The following is an 18,307-nucleotide window of genomic DNA, read 5'->3' on the forward strand; positions in this document are numbered from 1 at the left end:
CTACGTTGAACAAGTCTTGCTGCCATCTGTTTTATATATAGTCTACTTAGAACATTGGGCTCAACAGAGGCCTAGATATTGGTCGTGAATATGCATGCATTTCTATGTGGTTCAGGAGCGTAAATTGCTGGGCTAGTTGGTTCATAATGTTGTCAGGGTGGAACCAGCGGAACACAGACGCAGGACAAGAAAAGGAGTTGTGTGTGTTGTGGTGTGTGTACCTCCTTTTCTTGTCCTGCGTCTGTGTTCCGCTGGTTCCACCCTGACAACATTCTATGTGGTATGTGGCAACTCCTCAATAAAGTCCAAAATCTCGTACAAATATCAATCATCGGAATCTGAAAAATTGGTCTTTTGCTGCTGTAACACTGAAGGATCGTCTTCACGTGACGATATGAATATTACGTTGCTGTCACGACACTTGGTATGACGTCACATTACGGCGTGGCCACGTGACTTCATGTTACGTCACACTCCTATGCCATCACTAATCACACCAATTAGGCAGTGGTCATATAATTACTCTAATTAGTATCAGCCACTTTCAATTACATGAATTAGCATTATTTGTTTATGTTAATGGTAATTATTCATCTTGTTTAGCCTTAATCAGTGATGTGACGCCGTCATCATCGCGACATATTACACCACTCATGGGTTTCCCGTTACGGCGTATTACACCGATGACGTGACTTGGCATGCCGTCGACTCGTGAGGTCACATGGTGCCATTTTTTGCGGACACGTATTGCGGACATAACCTTGGAAGTGAGCCATATAATGGTTTCACATTAATAAAAAACATTGCTTGCGATTTAGCATTGCTAAGCACGAAGCATTTTTTTGCAGGTGGACACAGGTACCTGAAAGCGCGATTGAGGTGTCCACTGACTCAGGTAGCCAGTCATGCGCGTTTCCTTTCCTCAAAATCAACATAGTCTTCAACATTGTCATCGCCAACGGCAGTGAACTCAATGAACGCCAGCGGCCTATTGCTCCATGTTTCTGCCGAAACGTTGTCAACGCAAACGCAGGCAGCGCACAGCTCTCGCAGTCGCCACGTAGCTCAAAGCGCGATTGAGGTTTCCACCAACCCAGGGAGCCAGTTGTGCGCGTTTTCTTTACTTTCGAGATTTTTACGCTCAGATGGAAGTGCATAAAGACGGCGGCGTGTAATGTACAGCGCTAGTGTTTGGCAGCTTAACACAAGATGTGATCGGCTGCGGCGATACCGTAGTGCTGTCGTGCAGCGGCCAGCGTAGCTGATCTGTTGGCTCTGCTGCGGGGTCGGAATCCAGACGCAGCACTATTTATTTTATTTCTGCAGGTATCTGAGAGGCTCAGACAAGCGTATATGCTCTTTCAGGATATCTTGTAAAGCAGTGCTTTCGCACTAAAAGCAAGCGCTCTGCGAAACGGCATTTCCAGAAAACTTCAAGTAAAACTCGAAGTCCAAGGAGCTGGCGAAGGAGGAAGGGAAGATACGTTTTCAAATAAGTTCATGATTAAGCAAGATCATTTTTTCTGGTCCTTCGGAATGCACTTCGCCATTCACCTGTGTTGTTCGTGGTCAGTGCATCTGCAGGAGGGAGAAAGTGCTGAAACCTGCATTAATTCCATGCGTAGACGTACAGAATTTGTGGATAAAACAGGGGCTGAATCCACGAGAAGGTTCGCTTCCCCGCCAGCCTCGCGCGATTGGCGGCGTGTCGTCACCGCTGGCATGACGACATTTCACGGAGGCGGGACCGCGGTTTTTGTATACACTTCACATGAGTTGTCACTAAACTGAAAGCTAACCGTTGTGCCGGCCGTTTATGGAACCGAGACGCTCGTTCGATTCAGTGTAAACAAGGTGGTTGCTCCGTTTGCCTCCTCGATCTGAGCGCTGTCGAGTAATCGTTATCGGCGGTCGAGCGAAAGTAAGTGAGGATCCCATCGACATGCCTGATGATGCTTTTAGGCGGCAGTTCAGGCTTTCGACCGGATTTGTATGCCGGCGGTCCCCCGAACTACAGGGCCAATTTGGGCCGCGGTGACCAGAGAGAAATATCATCTGCGCACATAGGTTTTTTGTGACCCTATAGGCTTCCGAGTGGACGTTAGCAGGAGGACATTGGGCACTGCTCGACGTGAGCGTGCTGAGGGCCGGCTTATAGCTGTGATACGTGCAGAAAACGATGGGGAAGGCGCTGTTCAAAATCTGCCTGTGCTCCTGGCTGTGCGTCCACGCGTGCTTGCCGGGTGAAAGCACTGCCATTGAACTCTGTACCGTCACAAACGCTTCCTCGTGGCGCGCGTTATAGGTTTCCTTCTTAGAGAACTTTGTTTCGCTGCTTTTTACTGAGCCATACTCCCTTTCTTTCCCAAGGTAACCATGCGACATGGTATGTACCTTCTGTTTGCGTGGTTGTAAACGAGCTCCCGTTTTCTTGCAGGAAACTTTGCAGTAAACGAGCTGATAGAGGCATATGTCACCAGAACAAGTAGTAGTGAATATTTGATTTTTTTTATCGGGTTTAACGTCCCAAAGCGACCCAGGCTATGAGGAACGTCGCAGTCGAGGGCTCCGGATAATTTGGACCACCTGGGGTTCTTTAACGTGCACTGACATCGCACAGTATACGCGTATACAGTATCATTTCGCCTCCATCGAATTGCGACCGCCGCAGCCGAGATCGAACCCGCGTCTTTCGGGTCAGCAGCCGAGCACCATGGCCACTGAGCCACCGCGGCAGCATAGTACGAATGTGGCATCCAGCCATCCGTAGTGTACAGCGAGGAGCGATTCGAGGATGCTGCTTGAACTACAACGGCGCGTTACTTTGGGTGCTCTCTCCTGCTCGTCTGTTTTTTTCCTTAGGTGCAGCGTAAATATTCTGTGATATTCATTTTAATATTTAGTGCACGCGTCTCTTCGTTCCGCGTCTGTTTAGAGCACCGTTTTTTCTTCATTGCATGTTCACCAACTAATCCAGCTTCATCTATACTGCTCTATGAGTTCATCTGGCAGCTCACGCTGGCGCAGCGAGTTGTGCAGACCCAGACGGCAGCCTCTGCGTGCCGGCACTGATCGCACGAAAACGACCGCAACGAAGGCTTCCTGAAAAAAAATAGCGCAAAAGACGACGGACGTAGGAAAGAAAGACAGCATAAGCGCTGTCAACTGGCAACTGATCATTTAATCACAAAGCTCATGATAACTACACACTCAAAAAACAACAAAACAGAAGACATCATTGAGGCGTGTCTGGATATGAAAACTACCTTTCATGCAGTACAACTGATGGGTCACTAACACGTAGGCTCGTTCTTATAGATAAGATAGGCCTCTGACACCTCCACTGTTATTCGATTACGATGCCTAAACAAAATTGTGGTTTGCTTCAGAAAACGCTCATACCCACAGCATTCGCTACAGTGCTTCGCTAGATTTGAAGGCTACGGTTTATTTTTTTTATTTTTCAGAGTTAAATTATGCTCCTGCAGCCATACATTTAAAGATCGGCCGGTTTGTCCGACATACGAACTACCGCAGGAGAGGGTAATTTTGAAGACCACCGGTTTTCACCAGTGCGCCTCATTGATTTCCTCTCTTTTGTAGTTTTGAGAGTATGTACTTATTCTGCGTTTTGTGAATAAACGATTAGTTGCGACCCAGCGCTTGTGGTGTCTCTTCTTTCTATGTCCGTCATCTTTTGCGCTTTTTATTTCCAAGATGCTCTACCAAGTAGCTCAAATGTCAATATTGCAGCATAAGCTTCCCGCGCAAGTTCAGAAATTAGTGGCGCCCTCTCAGCAACGCAAAAAAAAAGTTCGCCCCATCCATGCCTACGTCAAAATAACGTAGCGGCAACACCGGTTTTCACCAGTGCGCCTCATTGATTTCCTCTCTTTTGTAGTTTTGAGAGTATGTACTTATTCGGCGTTTTGTGAATAAACGATTAGTTGCGACCCAGCGCTTGTGGTGTCTCTTCTTTCTTTGTCCGTCATCTTTTGCGCTTTTTATTTCCAAGATGCTCTACCAAGTAGCTCAAATTTCAATATTGCAGCATAAGCTTCCCGCGCAAGTTCAGAAATTAGTGGCGCCCTCTCAGCAACGCAAAAAAAAAGTTCGCCCCATCCATGCCTACGTCAAAATAACGTAGCGGCAAAGCAAACAGGTCAGAAAGCGAACTGTTTCGTGGATTCGGCCCCACGACTGTTTTCGGTCTTGTACACGACTTGTGCGGAAACTTGACTAGGAAAATAGCGACACAGTTCCTGTCGCAAGAGTTTTATGTTAAACGGAGATACTCCAAAAGAAAATGAATGTCGACCTTGTAGTTGCTGAACCGCAGCGCATGAATTACCTTTTTGTCGCAGTTTAAGGTTCCTTTAATTTTGCATACAAAATAAGAGGAGGCAGCTTTTGGAATGGTTGCCGTCTGCACAAGATGTCAAACATTCCATATAGTTCGACTAGCGGTAGTTATGAATTTGACGGGAATGGTTTGGTTTAGGTTTGGTTTAGGGGTGTTTACGTCCCAAAGCGACTCAGGCTGTGAGAGACACCGTAGTGAAGGGCTCCGGAAATTTCGACTATTTCTTTGACGTGCACAGACATCGAACAGCACACAGGCCTCTAGAATTTCGCCTCCATCGAAATTTGACCACAGCGGCCAGGATCGAACCCGCGTCTTTCGGGGCAGTAGCCGAGCGCCATAACCACTGAGCCACCACGGCGGCTTTTTGAGGAATGCCTCTCACGTTCCGACAGCAGCGGTATACCACTCTAAGATGCTGCGTGAATACGACTGACAAGCAACTGTTGAGTATTGCTGAAATGCTTAGAGAGAATATTGCCGCGAATATTTGCAGTGTTTGTTCGTTCTTTGTTATGTTGTTCAAGCGGCGGTAATCAACGCATCATCGAGTACCTGGAAGGCAAGGTTTCTTCACCCCCCCCCCCCCCCCGCTTCATTAAAGCGAGGACTGTCTTCCTTCTGTGTGCAGAATGAGGTCCTTGTGAAGAACTTTGCAGCGAGCAAAACAGCCTACCTCCTTGTTGTACCTGCTTGTCTCTACACAAAAAGTTCTACACTTCACCCGACGAGCCGACATCTGGACATCTCGGGTTTACTCACACCCTCCGCCGCATTCAAGACAAGTATTACTGGCCCTGACTGTCTGCCGATGCCGCACATTATGTGAAAACCTGCCGAGATTATCAGCGACGAAAGACCCCTCACACACGACCAGCAGGATTTCCGAACCACATTGAACCTCCCTCAAGGCCCTTTCAGCAGACCGGCATGGACTTGTTTGGCCCTTTTCCAACGTCAACGTCTAAAAATAAGTGTATCATCATAGCGACCGACTACCTGACCCGCTACGCCGAGGCGAAAGCCCTACCGAACGGAACAGCAGCAGAAGTCGCCAAATTTTTCGTAGAGTGCATTCTTCTTCGACACGGCGCCCCCGATGTGCTCATCACGGACAGAGGAACAGCATTCACGGCGGAAATAACGCAAGCCATCCTGCGTTACAGCCAAACCAGCCACCGGAGGACAACTGCATACAATCCGCAGACCAACGGACTGACCGAGCGACTGAACAAAACCATCGCCGATATGCTCGCCATGTATCTCGATACCGAACAAAAAACCTGGGATGTCATCCTGCCTTACGTCGTCTTCGCCTACAACACCGCAGTGTAGGAGACCCCCCAGATGACGCCTCTTAGGCTCGTCCATGGCAGGGAGGTCACGATCACGCTAGACGCCACGCTGCCCAACGTTGCAGAAGAGAACGTCGGCATATCCGCCTACCATACACGCGCAGAAGAAGCTCGAAGGCTTGCCCGATTACGGATCAAAGATCAGCAGCGGTCCGACGCCAGACGCTACAACCTACGAAGACGCAGCGCGGAATACAAGCCAGGAGGCCAAGTCTGGGTTTGGACGCCCATTCACCGCCGTGGATTGAGTGAAAAGCTATTTCGGCCCGTACAAGGTTCTTCGTCGGCTAGGTGAACTGGATTATGAAGTCATCCCTGACGCAATGGCTGCATCCCAGCGACGCCGTGTACGACCAGACGTTCTGCATGTAGTCCGTCTGAAGCCGTATTATGCGCGCTAAAGGACGCTGCATGTCCATACTCTATTTTCGCAAGATCCGTTTTATGTCTTACTAGTCGCGTTACTTGTTTTAATGCATCGGGTCGATGCTTCTTTGAGAGGGGAGTAATGCGAATATTTGCAGTGTTTGGTCCTTCTTCAAATCTGCCCCCACACCACTTTATCGCTTTGTTTGCGACGCAAGACGCGACTAGATTTATCTCGATTGATCGCAGCCAGGCAGAGGTTATTCTACGTTGTTCCGGTATGTTCCAGTAACTTCGCACTCTTTATCTCGAAAGTTCGCTATCAGCTTTAAATTGAGCACGGCCGACAGCGGCGGGCATTCTGTTCGACGACCGCCGAGCACGCTTGTCGATTCGCCGCCGCCGAGTGATTCAGTCCATTGTGGGCGCAAGTCAGCCGAATAAACAGTTTTCTTTTAGAAGACGTTTTGTCCGTCTTCATCGCTCCTTCGACTGCTGTCACCACTACGTGACAATATTGTCACCGCGGGGTAATAAAGATGAGGACGTCAGAATAATTAAGGCTGATTTGGCATTATTTGTTCTGCGACTCTGAGCTACCCGCCGCGTGGCCACTAACGGGGCACCACACAAGAACCGAGTTGGGAATGTTGGCCACCGCGCCAGCTATCAGCCTGCCTTAGCGACGCCGATGAGACGATCATCGTGCCGGCCTGAAACCTGGCAGCGTCTGTATGTTGCAGCCCCACGCAATTGTCTGCGTATTATTTTTATTCAGCAGGCTTCTACTTTCTTTATCTTTTCCATGCTCCTTTCTTTGTGTTCCCGGGGCTTTCTATTCCTACCTTCGTTGGCTACTTCTTTTTGTACTAATAATTGTGTTTTCTTGGAAGTCGACCAGCCTATATATACTACCTTACTTCGCACTCGTTAGTGTCCAATGCCCCTTTTTGGGCTTGCGTTTTTCCTGTTCACGCCTTCTTGGTACTCTTCGTCTCTCAGTTTTTTTTTTAAATTTTTCTCTTTCTGGAAGGGAGCACTCTTGTGGTGCGGTCTCTCTAAGCCTATCAGAATTATCGGACGCGCGAGCTATTTGAGAACACTATTTCTTATCGCCATAGATACCAGTTGTCTCACCACATCTATCTAGGCGTGCAGCTTCTTGTGTATTCACACCTTACCATTCATACTGTTCAATCTGTTCCAAGATGGAAGAGTACAGGTTGACGCAGGAAATGAAACGCCATGCAGTCTTCGTCACCCTGGCCGCACACCAGAGTGACTTGGAAATAGCCGCCTTTCTGAACGCAGCGTGGTCTTTCATTTGCAAGGTGCGGAAAGAACTGATGTGCTCTGACAATGGTGTGGCATCTGTGGCGAAAAGGAAAAAGCACAGTCAGCGGTCAGATGTCGCCAGAACGGGCATGTACAACATTACTGTAGAAATATTTTACATAGCGGAAAATTGTACGGTACTCTAATGGTTATATTGAAGATAATGGTCCATTCTTCCAAAGTGTTGTAAAGTATTGGTTTTGAAGTTTTTCCATCGTTCGCATTGTGCAGTGGAGACCGCCATATAAAACAATTGGGGACGCTTTTAAAGATGGTGAAGAGCGGTTTATTGTAGAGCTGAAAGGGCTAGCGGCGGAACCGTTGCACAAACTGACCGAGCAGCAGCGGCACCAGTACCGAGTTCCAGAGCGAGCTCGAGCTCTCCAACACGCGCGGCAGCCGAGGCCGGCCGAACCTCTTCATCGTCGTCAATGGTGGCGCACTGTCGTCTTCTTCATTGCGACTGCCCCGGCGACAAGAGGGAACCATCCTGACGACTCAGGGGGAAGAGATGACACGGAGGTCGTAGTACGGCTTTAGACGGCTGGCATGAACAATTTCGCGGCCCCGACAGCGATGATCGGAAGAGGGGGTCACTGGCTCGACGTATAGTTCATAGGTGACGTGCGCTCCAAGACACGCTAAGGGCCGAGGTACTTAACTGCAAACTTGGAGGCAGTCGGCACAGACAACCAGACGAGCGAGTCAGTGGGAAAGTCATGGGCGGACTGGCCGCGGTCACTCGCTTATGTGCGGAGGCCTTGAGTGGTACTCGCCAACGAGCGAGCCAGCTGGCGGCATTGCTCGGCACGACGGGCAACGTCAAGAGATTACTCCCATATAGGCGTATTCATGTTTAGAGTGTGCGTGCGTGCGTGCGCGTGTGCACTCTAAACAGAAATGAGTAAAATGGGAGTAAGCTACTTCTTTTTTTCCCTCCCATATAGCCGTATTCAACCGCGCCGTAAGGGAAGGGATAAAGGAGGGAGTGCAAGAAGAAAGGAACAGGTGCCGAAGTGGAGGGCTCCGGAATAATTGTGGCCACCAGGGGATCTTCAACGTGCGCTGACATCGCACAGCAGACAGGCGCCTTAGCGTTTTGCCTCCATAGAAACGCAGCCGCCACGGTCGGGTTCGAACCCGGAAACTCCGGATCAGTAGCCGAGTGGTCTAACCATTAGCCACCGCAGCGGGTAGTTTATGAAGCGAAAAACTTCACTGCGCTAGGTAAAGCAGTCGTCGGGTAGGCCGGAGAATGACCTTGAACGACCTTCAGACCCAATCACATTCATCTCTTCCTTACGGCGCGGTTCGGGTGTCTACCGATATATATGAGAGAGTAACTGCTCCATTTCCTTCCCTGAAAACCAATTTTCCAACCGCTGGTGGGCGCACTGCCTGTGCAGTGTGCGGAACGCACTCAACGTTACAGACTCCAAGCAGCGTCTAGTTGCCCGATACACCACAGCTTTCGCTCTCTAGCCAGGTTTCGCAGTAGTTGAACCACAGCTATTTTTTATTTTTGATGGAAAGAAATCGCTCAGCAATTGGTTTTATGGTTTGTGGGGGTTTAACGTCCCAAAGGGACACAGGCTGTGAGGGACGCCGTAGTGATTGACTGTGGAAATTTCGATCACCTGGGGTTCTTTAACCTGCACTGACATCGCCCAGTACACGGGCCTCTAGAATAAATAAAAATAATTGGTTTTTGTGGAAAGGAAATGGGGCAGTATCTGTCTCATATATCGTTGGACACCTGAACCACGCCGTAAGGGAAGGAATAAAGGAGGGTGTGAAAGAAGAAAGAAAGAAAGAGGGGCCGTAGTGGAGGGCTCCGGAATAATGTCGACCACCTGGAGATCTTTAACGTGCACTGACATCGTACAGCACACGGGTGCCTTAGCGTTTTTCCTCCATAAAAACGCAGCCGCCCCTCCCCTGCGGCGCCTTTGTTCTCCCCGGTGCTTTGTTCCCCGATTCGAGACGCTTCGCAGCCTTTCTTCTCCCGATAAAAGCCTCTTCGGCACGGCGCATATTTTTCCTACCGGGCCAGAAACACGTGCGCTGGTGACGTAGGCCGGGAGAGGTCTATTACTGGAAATTGCGCTCAAAAGATATTGGGAACAAACAATGACATACTGCACACCAGGAGAGAGCCCAGTAACGCATGCCACTCATAGGTTTGGCGAAGTCGCCCTGCTTAGTATCTTGCTAACGTGTACACTGCGTGCACTTTTATCTTGAGATAAATCCTGTAATGAATCTGATCTCAAGCTCCGTGAGTGTGATAAAAGGGCTGTGGATGTTCCTATATTTGTTGTCGGTGATGTGAAATGCCTCCCAAATAGCTCTGCTAGGTTTTTTTCTTCGCCCTAGACTGCATGCCACTTTGTTCAAAATGTGGCATACTACCACAGCTTTCGCAATGGTCTGCAAGATTCCTGGAGGCACTAATCTCCTGGAAATTGCGATAACGTTCCCGCAGCCTTTCACTAATGCAGTGTCCTGTATTTCCGAGGTATGCTCCTATGAAATGTGCAAGGAATGCGCATAGGCCTGCACACTTCAAAATCATTGTAGAAAAATACATGGTTTCGGCTGTGTTTTCAGCTCAATACAAGCCGAGGCCTTCCAGCAAGAGAATTAACAGGAGCGTAGAAATAAAACAAGAAGAAATTAACGGTGGCGTTGAGTAGACCTGGAAGTTGGACACGTGTGGTGAGCAAACGGTGTCCAACACTCCTTTAACTTGGCACACCAGCCAATAATCCTCACCGTAACTGGATGCCACCTTTAGCCTTTCTATGTAGACGCACCAGTACTAGCCTCATGTAACATTGATAACCAGGGACGTTGCTTATACTATTAGTGCAGAGCTAACATATATCAAAATAGGTAGCTGCAAACTTGCAACACTTGCGTGGCCATGTGGCAAAAAAGTTCTCGTGTTTTGTGGAGCTCTTGTAGCAACGGGACAGGCTTTTTCTGGCTGCAAGTTTGAAACGGATTTGCAATTCTTGCTTTTAAAGCAACATGCACAAACTGTTTTTAAACACTGAATACACTGAAAACTTATTATTACATTGAGTCTCATTACAATTAAAATTGCATTACATTGAATTTTCAACGAAAAAATTGACACTAACAAACAATATAGCACATTGTGGACGCTACTTGCAAATATTTTTGCAATTTTTTACATACATATGCATTAAAGTGCATAACGAAGCACTGAATTTACATAAAATTTCCCTAGACTGACGACTGCAGTCCAGCTTATACATCTGTGGAGTGCTGTGTCTGCCCTCATCTTCTAGTCCCTGTATCTTTTTTATCTGGCGTTTTCAACGTGAGTGCACAGGAACCCTCTAGGATTCCGTCAGCTTTCACAAAATCGAAGTTCAGCAGAAATAGTGCCCAAGATGTAATTGCAAAAACCTAATTACTTTTAGAGTGGGCATCAACTCCACCAAAGATTACATGAAAATAACCTGAACCAAGCATGAAAATTCACTACCTTAAATTTTCATCACCAACGAAGAAACACTGCAGTGAGAATGCTGTCACGTTTATATTCTGCATAACGTAGGTGCGAGATGGAAAAATTTTCCATCACCGGGCATGCTCCAATTACTGTATGTCACTGCCAGCTGGCACGTACAAGGGCACGGCACAACCTGCAAATCAGCTGTAGCATAACACCTTAATAATTCAGCTAATTCAGCAGAGTGTAGGTCATGCAACAGTGATCACAGAAACAGTCTCAGTCTCTGCAGAGTAATATCACCGCACTATATATTATACTGCATTTTATCATATCGTAGCTATCATATTGTACTTTCTAGACAGACCATCTGTCAAGACCATTTAAAAAATGATGATTTAACTGGCTAAATAAATCAAGAGGCCAAACTACGTGCCATGTGTGTTTTTCATCAGTGAACAACGTGACACCACAAGCATAAATATGCATAGCGTAGTACGACGTAAAACTTGGTTTTACGTAAAACAAAACGTAAACACGAGATGGCAGCATTGGCAATGACACTTATTCCGGAGCCCTCCACTACGGCACCTTATCCTTCCTTTCTTTTTTCACTCCCTCATTTATCCCTTTTCTTACGGCGTGGTTCTGGTGTCCAACGATATATGAGACACATACTGCGCCATTTCCTTTCCTCAAAAACCAATTATTATTATTATTATTATTATTATTATTATTATTATTATTATCAATGCAACGCTGCCGCTAGAAACAAGAAAGGACGAATATAGGAAAACAAGACGCTCTTAACTCTCAGCCCACAACGTCGGCTGTAGGCTGACTTACTGCTTCCTTTTACAAAGATTCTCGTAATCTTTTGCCGCAGGATTTCAGCCGTCATCACAGCGGCCACGCTCAGACAACTTTCCGTTTTTGCATTGTACAGCTGTTTGAAGATTTTTTTTCTGTAGTTGTACGGGCAAACAGGCAAGCGGTTCATAGCCACTGCACTTGGCGTCAGCCTGAAGCCTCAGGCCTCAACTGCGTGACACAACCACCTCGTCCCTTCCAAACTATGCAGTCTACACGAGGCACCTGTCAATTAACCGTGATCAACAGGTACTCGGCTTCGCTTAGATGATTAGTCGATTAGTTGATTTTCAGAAAGTCTTCCGTCAATCGAGCCTATGTTACGCAAGCAGTTGCGAAAGTTGAGGAAACACTCCGCCGGTCTACGGAAAGTGGCGCTCCTAACTTCGTTGGAGATGCACCCGGAACGAGGCGTTATTTCTCGCGAAACAACACATGTGAGGAGGGGGAAAAAAGAGAAACATCATCGCACGGGTCACATGCTGATCGCAGTTTCCCGAGCTGAGGCGAGTTACCCTCCGCTAAGAATGCTCGGTCCTAGCTAGCAGAGACCCTACCGCGACCTCCGCTCATGGAGCTACAAGGCAAAAAAAAAAAAAAAGACTCCGTGCACAAGTCGCCGGGGCTGCGAGAAGCAAGACGCAATGTTGAGGCGACGTCCTCACCCCGTGTTGATCTTGACGAGACCCGGGAACGACACAACTTGCGTGCTGGAGGACGACACGGCGGGTGGACCTTGAGTGAACCCGGATTCGGGAGTGAGTCTGAATGGAGTGTTGGTTATCTCTCAACGGATTGTTGCTGCCGCCGATCAGATCATTCACGGCCACCGCCTCTTTGCACGAAGCGCATCCGTCGACCACGCCGGTCGTAGCCCACGGGCCACGGCGGAAGCTGTGGCCAGCAGTTCGAGTACGGTATGGCAGAGGTAGCCACAGCGCTACGCATTTGTGCTAGACGTACGTACTTTACAGAGAAGATTGTCCAGTTTCTATTTACTTATCGTAATGATGATGACATAAGAAAATCATCCTTAGCCAAAAAAAAATGACCAACGAGAACAGCAATCAGGCAAACGAGGCACCTGGGTTACATGTCCACAACATTGCGCTAACATTTGAAAGCCCTGTTATAATATTTATATTTAATGTCGGTTAAACTCTAGACTTGTAGCCGCGGCAGTTGCATGTTGAAGTTTCAAATCCAATATACAGAGACCATAGTAGTGGTTGTAAATATTTTGCAAACAGTGACATTGGTGCCGGTGATGATAGCGATCGCTATGAGTGAGGAACTTCCGTCATTTTTGCCGCCTTGTTTGAAGCTGGGGCGGTGCAGTCGCGACCGCGCTTGGCGCCCTTATTTTTCCGGTCTTCATCAGCGGCCTGAAATTAGTGGGGAAATTTTCAAGCAGCCTGCAGCTGGCTAAGAAGCACAGAGGCCCTACCAAGACCAAAAAATAATTCTGTACTACTCCACTGAAGCAGAAGCTAAAGCAGAAGCTTGAACGCGACCCCAAAGGTACATATTCGTATTTGGCCTAACTATGCAAATATCAACTGCCATTTTTTCAGTACAGATGGTACATCAGGAACATGAAACAACTCCAAATTTACAGCCATGTTGTCTCACGGAAGTAGACGTCACATGAATGCAGCGCGATTTCTCTGTTCGACAGAAAGCCGAATAAAGCATGAATTCTTTACCTAGCGAATAGAATACATGCGACCGCCTTTCCCGGGGCATACCTGGGGTCAAAAAGCTCACAACTACTACGCAGCAGGTAACCAGGATGCCCAGCTGCATCTGCAGCAGCCACCACGGCATAAATGAGAGACACAGTTCGCCAGGTGCAAGATTTTGTCGTCCTAAGAGTAATGTACGGGACTGCCTACATCCACTTTACCCAGTCAGAAATAGCAAAGCTGGAATCACTAATCACGGCACTTGGTCTCCCATAAGACAGGATCAGCATCGCGCCTCATGTCTCTCAGCATCCACAACACGCCCCAAGAAATCTGGGGGACGCAAAGACTGTCACAGCTCCATCGCCTGGCCTTCACTCGAACAGGCCAGACACTTCTGAGCAAGATGCACCTCACAGTACCCTACACGGTTGACCCAAAGGAGGGAACTTCTATTCAACCGCAAGAAGATCTATATATGTCCATCAAATAGCCAGAAATATGCTTCCAACATTTAGCACGGAGCGAAGAAACGCCAGAGCCGAGAGCCTGCGCAAGAAAAGGGATGGCCACCGGGACACGCTCTATGTGGATGCAGCCTGTCCAATCCATGGGCGGATCACCATTGCCATAACGTATGCCGAGGGCAAACTAATCGGCTGCGCGTCAGTGCGCACGTCCAACCTCGCTCACGCAGAGGAGCCAGCTATTGCGCTAGCGGAGCTACCAACCCAAACGCCACTGTACGGACAGGAATGTCAAAATGACTAACCGATGAGACGTCCCCGCTTGACGCAACGAGGAATCAGCCAATTACAGCAGGGCGGCGCCCCGAAAGCAATTATTTCCCTCCACGATTTATTTGCATGGTGAGGGACCGTCAGCTAAATTATTGCAAAAAAGTATTAAGAAATATACAGTGACCAAAGTAACTAATATTTTATTTTGCCAAAACAATGTGTTCAAACTTGAAAAATATTAACAAAAAAAGCGCTTAAGGTTTTGTAACTAAATTTGCCACTGAGTAACTTTTGCTGCCGTCGGAAAGCGCTGACGGTGGTAAAACGTCCAGCCGCTTTGCACACTCGGAGTTTTTTTTCTTCCATTTTAGCACGAAAGCAGCCGATTCCACGCCGTCTTATTGTTTTTTTACGTGGCGTCTGAAATCAAGCTTCTGTGCGGATGATTTAAGTGCGCAGAAAAATTTGAACGAATGTAGTGAAGGATACGTGCCTGCCGAGTGAAGTTGCAAGGACCGCACGGAACGATATCGACGAAGACAACTTGTTGAAGTCGGTGTTGTTCGGCTCTTTCGATCGATGACAAAAATGCCAAAATGTGTGGTGCTGCAGTATGTGATGTGTGGTTATTTCATTCTTTTCCGCTGGGAAACAGAAGACGATCACGAAGCGCAGTTTGCTGGGAAAAATAAAGTGCTCTGACAGCATAAGCGTGTTTTACTTATATGCAGCTGTGGCACAGAGGTGACCGCTGGAGTCCGCCCCATCTGCGTGCTTACTTTGCAGAATTCCTCCAACACCTGCCGCACGCATTCGCTTACCATCGGTTGCGCGATGCCGACGTGCGCCTCGTTACCAACGGCGGTTTGAAATTAGCCTGTGGCAAATAACAGCAGAGCACATAGCACCTGCGGCCGCACGGACAACGCGCTCGCAAGCACGCCTCCCAGTTCATCGCGGGTGAACTCGTCGCAGAGCCACTCCACAGTCTGCTTCTCCAGTCAAAAAAGGCGTCGAAACAGCTTGTCCGGCAAGTCAAACGCGTCTTCGCGGGCTCTCCTTCGCCGTTGCTCGCGCCGGCGCAGCTGCCTCACTCGTATCGCCGCGTACACCGCCATTTTCTGTCACAAACACAACGGTGAAATTGACCGCCTCGGGGCTATCACAAAAAACTCTCAATTTGCACTTGCCTAATTACGTGTGCAACGTCACCACTTCTGCCCCATACGTGACGTAATCTGCAGCCACCCATGACGCAAAAAAAGCAATATGGCCACACACGTCCGAATAAGAGGAGTGAAACTAACTGACCTGTTCTTGACAAGTTTTTGAAAGCTTTGCTATTTGAAAGTTCCGTAATATAGCCCCAGTTCTCCAACTCTTAGCCAAACATCCCCGTAATCAAGCATCAATCATATGGTTTCCAGGCCACACGGATCTCACGGGAGGGAATGATGCCTCCGACCGGCAAGACCCAGTTCTCTTGTACTTGGATTCCCCCTTAGTCGAAGAGTTAGAGGAACACATTACGCAGCCCATAATCAGCTTTGCCAAACACCTAGAGGCCTGCAGACAGGCCAGACAAACATACCGCACACCTCACAAAACTCTAGACAAGGAAGAATAACACACCTTTCGCCGACTACAAATAGACACTCTCGTAACTCCATCAATGGTAGTCCTCACTCTACAAACCAGAGTGCACACACTGTGGAGAAAAAGAAATAGCGACAGGTTTCCACACGGTGTGGCCATTCCAACTCAATTCTGCTACAGACACACTTCCGAATCGCAATTTGGGGCAGTGGGAGGCCATTCTGCACAGCGAGGACCACCGACCAGCAAACAGGACTGGTTCGCAGGGCCCATGCTGCGGCGCAGGCCAATGGGCTGCCGGAATAGGCGGACCACCCAAGGCTCCGGCAATTTCTATTGCTAAAATAAAAATTCTATCAATCAATCAATGGAGTTAAGCCTTTGTACGCCTTTGCACCACCGTAGTCCTCATAATTGCCAGAGTTGCGAAGGCGCTCGAGTCCAGCTCAAATTTGAGGCGCGAAGATTGGCTACGCAAAAACGAACCACACTACATGGCTCAGGAGCAGACACGATTGCTTGTAGACTTCTGAGAAACGCTGTACCTACCCTTATGGCTCTCTCTCTCTCTGTTCTCACTCCCTTCTCTCTTCAATGCTACAAGTGTAATCTAGCCGCACTGCCTACGGTCCTACGAACAACTTGCAAGAAACAGCCATGTATACAGGGTAATATAGCTTGCATAGACATCACAGCAGCCGCCATTTTTGGAACCAGGACCACTGCAAGAAGGGCTTCTTCTGGCCTGCATGGCAAAGCTATGCCTGAATCACCACTATGGCGCACGTTATGTCATGTCATGCATGTATACAATAGCCGCTTTTCAACACAAGTGTGGCCTCTACTGCTACACATGAGAAATAACCTTAATGGTTATCCAAGTGAACTGCGCGGTGCATATGCAGGAATGGGTGAAACATCTGTCGTGAGTCACGTAAAATCCATTTCTGCACCAATATAGGCGACCCCTCATAGCAGAGAGGGAGAGGTCTGAAGGTCGTAATGCAATTATCAGATCAAAAAGTTAAGAACAGGTCACACGGTGACCTTTCAAGTTGCACAACGGCTGAGACCACCTGGAGTGCGCGCACAATGTGTCGCCCACAAATCGAAACCAGACTTTTCTTTGCTTCTAAAATTTTATTCAGAAAACGAGCTTCGTCCGCCTTGCTTACCAGATACGAACCAAGCATAACAGACACATAGCTACACACAAATAACTGTACAATAAAAAATGCAGAAAATGAAAAAAAATGAGATCATACCTGGTCCATTAGGGACAATAATCCTCACACTCAACGGCCAATGAACAAAGGAAACAAGAGACTTCGGTGGTCTAAAGGTGGCCAGTAATATACCAGGTGTTTCAGGGAAGGTTATCACTAGTGAGTAAAAACAGGGTTTTTGAGGTAAACAGAAGCTTTTCCGGCATAGTAATGCCAGCATTGGAGGACGTCAAAAAAAAGGCGAATCATTTAACTGTCTAAGTGATTAACTAAATTGTAATAGGCAACTTTCTAACCTTTAGCAATAGGCACCTGACTGCAAATATAGATTTGTAGCCGGCCGTTAATAATAGCCATATTAGTTTTTTAGAATTTCGAAAATGCCATTGCTCTCACCGCTGTGGCACGACAGAATTTGGATTAATCGTGCTAAAATATGTGCACTTTCGGAAAGTATGCAGGCAAAGCAACGCCTTCAGTGGTCGCAACTAGTTAAAATAGCCAAATTTTGTTGTGCCACAGCGGCGAGAGTAATGGCGTTTTCGAAATTCTAAAGACTTATATGGCTATTACTAACGGCCGGCTACATATATCTAATTGCAATCAGGTGCCTATTGGTAATATTTAAGAAGTTAAGTATTCTAATTCAGTTGATCACTTAGCTAGTTAAGATGATTCGCCTGTTTTTTGACCTCCGCTAACACTCATAATACTATGCCGCAAATTGCTTCTCGTTACCTCAAGAACCTTATTTAAAAAAATAGTTATCACCTTCCCTTAAACACCTGGTGCACTAAAGATGGCAGCGAACTATATTAACATCCAACATGAAAACTGAAAAAAAATCAGCTGGGGCCATGAATCTACAACCCAACATAGAACCAAATTATAGAGCAAGCCCAGAATCAAAAAATTGCATATTTCAGCACTCGACTGCAAACGATGACCACTTTTGAACTCGCACCTAGCTAGCGGTCGGAGTGGATCACTCCCAGCTCTACCTTCAGAAAGGTGCCATATATCACCTAGGTGCTGCCTGCAGAGTGATATAAGGCACACGACATTAAGGGTCAGATAGAGAAATGATTCACCTCATGCTTGGCAAGAAAATTTAAACACGCAGCAGCATCATCAAAAATACTAGGAAATATTAAAACATGTAAAAGCTGCCATTGTCTAGCAGCGATGGGTTGACCCCATCGAAATCTAGCTTCGCTCCGAGAGGCAAAAAAAAATGCCGTAAACGACTACACAGTTTCTTGAACGGCGCATCAAATAGCCGAGGGT

Source organism: Amblyomma americanum, chromosome 1, assembly GCF_052857255.1.
Source record: "Amblyomma americanum isolate KBUSLIRL-KWMA chromosome 1, ASM5285725v1, whole genome shotgun sequence".
Lineage (NCBI taxonomy): Eukaryota > Metazoa > Arthropoda > Arachnida > Ixodida > Ixodidae > Amblyomma > Amblyomma americanum.